This window comes from Centroberyx gerrardi, chromosome 21, assembly GCF_048128805.1.
Source record: "Centroberyx gerrardi isolate f3 chromosome 21, fCenGer3.hap1.cur.20231027, whole genome shotgun sequence".
Lineage (NCBI taxonomy): Eukaryota > Metazoa > Chordata > Actinopteri > Beryciformes > Berycidae > Centroberyx > Centroberyx gerrardi.
This window is the reverse complement of record NC_136017.1, coordinates 979,456-986,955: the sequence shown is the minus strand read 5'-3', so window position 1 is coordinate 986,955 and position 7,500 is coordinate 979,456.

Here is a 7,500-nt window from a genome sequence, read left to right as displayed (position 1 = left end):
AGAAAGAGAGAGGAGAGAGAGAGAGAGGAGAGAGAGAGAGAGAGATACCCGACATACAGTCTCGGGTCCCGTCGGGTTCGGGTCTGGTTGCAGACCTCTAACCTGGAGGCTGATGCTGCGTTCAGGTCATCTGTTAGTGTCAGTAATTACCAGCTTCTGACTGGAAAATCTCTGATATCTCCGATCCGACGGTAAGAAACGCTGAAATTAGTTGAAATAAGCACAAAGTGTCACTCAGTGTTTAGCTGAGTGGGAAAAGCCTCAGCCTGCCTGGAGGGAAATGAAAAGCGGATCGCGCGATGCACACCTCGTTTCCATGACAACAGGCTAGATCGCTAACTAGCTTAGCTGGTTAGCTCTTCTGTCAGATAACACAAAGTCTGACCAGATATTCGTATTAACACACGTCCGGCCTCTTTATGATCTGTGTTGTGGAAACAGAAGTTCACTTATTACAACTTCCTCCATCTTTGTTGTTGTTGTGGGAAACCCCGCCTCTGCTTCATCCTGATTCAAGTTCAAGAACTTTATTTGTCCCTGGTGGGGCAATTGGTTATGCAGCAGTGGGACGCATACATTTAGCACACATAAAACACAGGGCACATAAATACAACACTAGACCAAAAGACATAAATACACAGTAAAAATACTCAGTCCATTAAAAAGATACAACATTATGCAAATAACTACCTTTTCCTCCTAGAGTTTAGGAGGGAGATAAAGGGTATAAAGGGTAAAGGGCAGAGGGTATAAAGGAGTGTTTGTTGTGTGGTTTTAGTGGAAGTCTGAGGAGGGAACCAGATGGCAGAAACTGAAACTGATGTAAAGGATGGGAACAATCAGACAGGATGGATTCTGCTTTCTTATATAACTGTTTGTTGTAAAGATCCTGCAGTTTCCTGTGCAGTGCCAGCTATTTTGCTACAGACATTAACCACCTTATTGAGCACATTTTTGTGATTGGCCGGCTGAGAAAAAAGCGGTTCCCGTCACTCGGCGCTTTTCTGAAAAGTTGAACATTTTTCAACTTCTGAAGGCGCTCCGCTCCGACAGAAAGAGTCGCCGGGCGGAGCGATGTTTCAGGAGCGACCGCCTTTTGTGTCTTAACATTCAAATTCATGTTCTGTGAGACTTACAGTTTCACAGCATGAAAGCCCGACTATAAACCGCATTCATGTTCTTTTTTGTCATAAATAAAAACAAACACGAAGCCTCTTTATTGTTTGTTTGTTTTTTGTTCTTTTGTTTGACAGCTGGATGTCAGATTAAAGTTTTGTACTCTGAATGACAGCGATAAGATGCCAAATGTCTTCAAAATATCTTTACTTGAGCAGCAGAAACAAGATACTAACATTTCAGCACATAGAACACACACACACACACACACACACACACACACACACACACACACACACACACTCTAGGGATCTCCCAGATTCACTCCTGTTAGCGGCGTCACACCCAGAACCCTCTGAGTCACACCTGAGTGACAACTGTGGCAGTTAGAGGGAAGGTGTGTGTGTGTGTGTGTGTGTGTGTGTGTGTGGGTGTGAGAATGCTTGGGTGCTGACCAAGCAGAGCCAGTAAATGAAGCTTAGCACTGCAGTGACGTGTGTGTGTGTGTGTGTGTGTGTGTGTGTGTGTCTTTAATCCTCATTCATTAGAGAAGAATGAATCAGTTTTCCCATGGGAGGAGACTGAGGAGAGGAGCTGACAGGACACCCACAGTCTGTATCATGAATCCATTTTGGGGAAAAATATGAAATTTGTCAGACAATATTTTCAAAACACAGAGGATTTTTATTATTTAAGGTCTTAAAGTAATCATCTGTATCATTTTCATATAAATAACAGTGTAAATAACTTCATACTTTAAGGGGAAAAAAATGACAGAAACTCAAAATTCAACAAAAAATCCAAGCTCCGCCCACTCAGTTTGATTGACAGCTGATCTGTGGGACTCTGCTCTCCTCCGAGCCTCGAAGCAAACGAGGAAAAACTCCCAAGAAAACCTCGTTATGGAAAAATGATGCAATTCTGAGCAGACAGGTGAAACGGAGCGTCTCGGCGCTTCAGCATCAGAGCGACACCGATTGGCCCAAGAAGAACCAATCACAGCTCACAACAAGCAGACGTGACTGTTCCTGATTGGTCCAGACAGAGGGAAGACATGTTTACTGTTTACTTGTTTTATTTGGTTTGTTTAGTTTCACACCACCCAGTTACAAGCCACCAGAGCTTGTAAACAAAAGCCACATGACTCACTAGCAGCTTGCTGATTGGACGGAGTGTCCGGTCCTCCTGCAGGTTAGAGGCCGGCCAGAGACCGGGCGCAGGAACACACACGGCGCTAAAGATGGCAACTCTGACATCACTGAAACTGACCAATCAACACGTGTTCATATCATGAAGAAAATCCACCAATCAGACTGTCAGGTTCAAACAGCAGAACTTTGTTATTTACAGCAACTGATGCAACAGAGCGGGACAACTGTGACAATCATTTGAAATAATAATTTAATGCCATGATATTCTCAGATATATTAACTGTCAGCTCCCTGCTGTGGACTGCATGATGACACAGTGACAGATGCATGATGGGAGCTGTAACCCAGATTTGTCTGACCTGTCTGGTGAAGCAGTGGATGGAGCTGCGTTCAGCAGAGGGAAACATTTCAACATCTGATACAAGCTAACTAGCCCGCTAGTAGCTAATAGCTAACTAGCTACCACTTGGCACTGAGCATAGCTAGTTACCTATTAGCAATTAGCATGCTATTTAGCTTGTATCGTCACATTGTCATACCTACCAGCTAACAGCTAAGATGTGATGCTCTGCTGAGTGAAGCACAGGAGAATGGTAGCAGGTGTGTGTGTGTGTGTGTGTGTATGTGTGTGTGTGTGTGTGTGTGTGTGTGTGAAAGTGAAACACTGACTAACAGTTAGCTGTTGGAAACCACCTGCTGCTCCGCTGTGCTTCAGCTCTCTGATCTAAAGTGAAACCTGATTCCAGTCAGTCTGCAGCGAGGCTGCGTTCAACAGCACGTTCACATCGGTTCATCCTCCTTCAGTTGGTTGGTTTCACCAGATGAACAATGACCTTTGACCTCTGGTGGCACCAAATAACGGTAGCGAGAGTCTCAGTCCTCTACAGGAAACCGCCCCGAAACACAAGGGATTATGGGTAGAAGGAGGCGATCCCACCTCCAGTTGTCTGTGTTAATGTGGATTGTGCGTCATGTTTGTACTGAATCGTATTCATTGAAACCTGCCAAGGGACTGCAGATGAGATCTTTGTGCTGAAGAGGAAGAGTCCTCTCCCTCCTCCTCCTCCTCCTCCTCCTCCCCCTCCCCCTCTTCCCCCTCTTCCTCTTCTCCTTCCTCCTCCTCCTCCTCCTCTTCCTCTTCACACCAGTCTGACTAATGAGGGACAGATATTGGAAAATCACCACCACAGTGTTCAGGGTTAGAGGAGGAAACAGATCCATCCTTCCTTCACTGAGGAGAGAGGAAGGAGGGAACGAGGGAGGAGAGAGAATTAGAGGAGGAGAAGAAGAAGGAGAGCGAGCGTCTCTTGACTCATCCGGATCTTCTCCATCTTCTCATCCTCTCCAGGTAACACATGAATGATTCTGCCAACGTGCAGAAAGACTGAAGTAGACTTTACTCAGAAAGACAAATCATGGATCTGGAGAAAAGTTTTTTAATCCATTTTGATCGTGATAAAACAGTTTGATGAAGTTATTATTTTGATAAAACAGGATTAACAAATTTCTGACGATCTGATTTTTGACGATTTTTAAATGATTTTTTTGTTTTTTTTACTTTAAATTCCAAACAGTCCAGGTTATTAGAGAAATCACATTACTTCCAACCATGTAAACTCTGTAATAGAAATATTGCCTTACAGTATCGGTGTGTATGGAAACATACTCTCAGCCAGACACACACACACACACACACACACACACACACACACACACACACACACACACACACACACGTTTAAGGTCACCCTGCTCCCATTGTTCAGCAAACAAGGAACCTGGGAGTCACAGCGACTTGGTTTACCTCCTCCACAGCACACATGGCGTTGCCGGGGGTGACCGCGGCGTTGCCGGGGGTGACCGCGGCGCCGCACGCCTGCCAAAGTCAGCCAAGGTCACAGAGCAGAGCTGTAGATAGGAAGAGTTTAGCCAGAGCTTATCGATGTTTAGTTAACCTTTATTTAACCAGGCAGCAGGCTTCAGGCTGCCTGCACAGCTCACTGATGTGTGGGAAGATATAGCCTGCTGTATATCTCACCACACATACAGGTACAGTGTGGGAATCTTTATTTTCTTGATAAAAAGTGAAAAATTCAGCCATTCCAGTGAGATAATTTCACTTCTTTCTGATACAGATTCATTTGTTTGATGATTTTTCTCGAACCGAGCGTCAGTTTCTTGACACTGATGGAGTTTCTGTTTATTCTTCCTGGTTTGAACAGACTGATCTTGTCTCTCTCTCTCTGTGTGTGTGTGTGTGTGTGTGTGTGTGTGTGTGTGACTGTACAGGACACCAGGAAGTATCTGGCAGACATGAGGTCAGCTCTGAGGTCAGAGGGATTATGGGAGATTACAGGTGAACGGAGATCATTATGTGCGCTGTGATTGGCTCAGACTGAATGACTGGTAATATGTGGCATCGTTGACTTATACAAGGTTTTATATAAGGTGCAGGTTTCTGTTCAGTCTTCCTAGAAACTTCAGGACTAATCAAAGCGCTGCTGGGGATTTTTCACAGCGAATACCAAGTACTGACCTTTAAAGTCACAAGAAAACAACGTTTCAGTGGCGCCTTGCTTCTGTAATTTGACAAATTTGTCTTCAAAACAGGACAAAACGCAAGGAGAGACGTTCAAAAATGTTCAAAAGTTCAAAAAATGCTTTGTACCTAATCTTGAGATTCACAAATTCACAGTGTGAGGTTTACCAGGAAGTGAAACTAACTGGGTTTGATATCAAATACAAGAAAATCCAAATTTTGTAGCCTACAGTTTTTTTTGGCATTTATTGTTATGTTGTTACAAAGTGGAGAATTAGCTAACGAGGTGGAAAAGTTTTTTGTTTCATTGGGACTTTAAATTGGGTTTAGATGTGAGTCTGACCGGATTTTCCTCAGCAGCTTCATCACTCTGCTCTAAAATAAAACTCCAGAATATTTCCCGTCATTTTTCCATCATACCGATCGATTCTGACCAAAATCTCATCAACTGCTTCACTACAGATCGACTGTCTCTCCAGTCCGGTCCTAACGGGCCAACAGACGCTCCAAAAATCAACCACAGAAGAAGAAGCCTGTCTTTCTCAACACACTGAGACTCTGTAATGAAAAGCTGTCAGGTCTTTCTGCAGCGGACAGGTTTATATGTTCATGTCATCACTCTGCTTTATATTCCCTCTGGCAGCTGATGGCTACTGAAGGCCAGTTTAGGACCTAAGCCTGTCACTGAGGTCAAAGGTCAGGGGTCGCGTCCAATTCCAGCTTAACACAGTTTCAGTGAAGACAGCAGAGCAGCAGAGCGTCTTCACCCCCACACAGACTTTACTGATTTCACTTTATGCTGATGATGCTGTTATTTACTTTGATAACTCACCTTGGTTTTATTCTGGCAGAATACTTCTATCTCGGGACATTATGTTTAATATGTATTGTACAATATTTATAGTATGGAAGTACAGTATTTAGTAGCACTATCAATTGTAGTATTTTCATACAGTATTTGTAGTATTTTCTTATGACTGAAATATTGACATGCATTTGAAAAGGAAGATTTAATACACTTTGGGAAAAACAACAAAACAATCATTGTGGAGTATTAATGCCCCATTTGTATATATGCATTGTTTTGTTGAGTATCTCTAGTGTTATAGTTGAAAGATGGAAATATTTACATATTACAATTCATTTTGGGGGGAAAACTGACGTGTGACTGACATGAATTTATTTGAGACTTTACATTCAAGGAAGAAAAAGAGAAACAGGTTTTTGTTCTGTGGTACAGCAGTGAGAAAACTGATCCAGGAGCAGCCGAGCTTCACTTCAACTCACATGTCAGAGCGGAGCGAGGGATGATGGAGGGATGATGGAGGGATGATGGAGGGATGATGGAGGGATGGAGGGATGATGGAGGGATGGAGGGATGATGGAGGGATGCTGCAGCACAGAGAACGAGAGATGGATGAAGAGATCAAAGGGAGGAGAGAGGGATGGAAAGAGGAATGTAGTGGGGACAGAAGGGAAGGATGATGGGAAGGAGCGAGGGATGTAAAGGGAGGAAGGGAGGGAGGGAAGGAAGGAAGAAAGGAGGAATGGGTGGAGGGAAGGATGAATGGAGGGAAGGAGGAATAGAAGGAGGAGAGAGAGGGATGAAAAGAGGGAAAAATTAATAACCGCTCTGCTGCAAAGCAAAGAGAACGAGGGATAGAATGAAAGAGGGAAGGAAGGAGGGATGAAAGGATGAAAAGGAGGATGGAAGAAAAGGTGGAAGGAGGGATGGCAGGAAAAAAGGAAGGAGAGATGTAAAGGGAAGAACAGAAGGAGGGAAGGGTGAAAGGATTAATGAGGGATGCATGAAAAGGATGGAAGAGATGGAGAGATAGAAGGAGGGAAAGAAGGAGGGAAAGAAGAAGGGATGGAATAAGGAAAAGAAGGAGGGATGAAAGGAAGGATGGAAGAGATGGAGAAATAGGAGGGAAAGAAGGAGGGATGGAAAGAGAGACAGAAGGAAGATGGAGCCCAGAGGGCGACTGCTTTATCACCTCCATCACTCATCTGCAGCAGGGGGCGGGGCCACGTTGCCCCCGGCGACAAGCTGGCCAATCAGCTGGTGATGCATGGCGCTTCCCCACACACACACACACACACACACACACACACACACAAAGAGAGAGAGACTGTGTGAGAGAGGAAAGTGTTTCTCGTTCATTTTCCCGGCCGGTTGCAGGATTCGAAGCGTCAACCCTCCGGTCCCAAACCCACGACTTTAACATCGACGCTCACGTCAGGTCGGACCGTTTCACATCGGCAGAGTCCTGACATTTACCGACGCTCACCTCAGACCCTGAAGGCATCATGCTGCGTCGCATCAATCTGACATTGTTGCCGCTCCACAGAGGGCTTTTATTTTGAAGGCGGAGCAGAGTGACTGAAACATGTCAGTCTGTTTCAGCTCGTTCATTCACATTCACTTTATGATTTTTAAACAAAACACCAGAAAACAACCATGAACTTTTTACTATTTTCCACATTGTAGAATAACAGAAAAGACTCAAAACTATGAAATAACACAAATGGAATTATGCAGCGACCAAAAAAAGTGTTAAACAAATCCAAACTATCTTATATTTTAGATTCTTTGCCTTGATGGAAAGGAAAAGGCTTTGGAGAGAAATTCATACATAGGATCAACTTCACTATTTATATTTGACTAAGAAACTCATTTCAAGCATTTAAGCA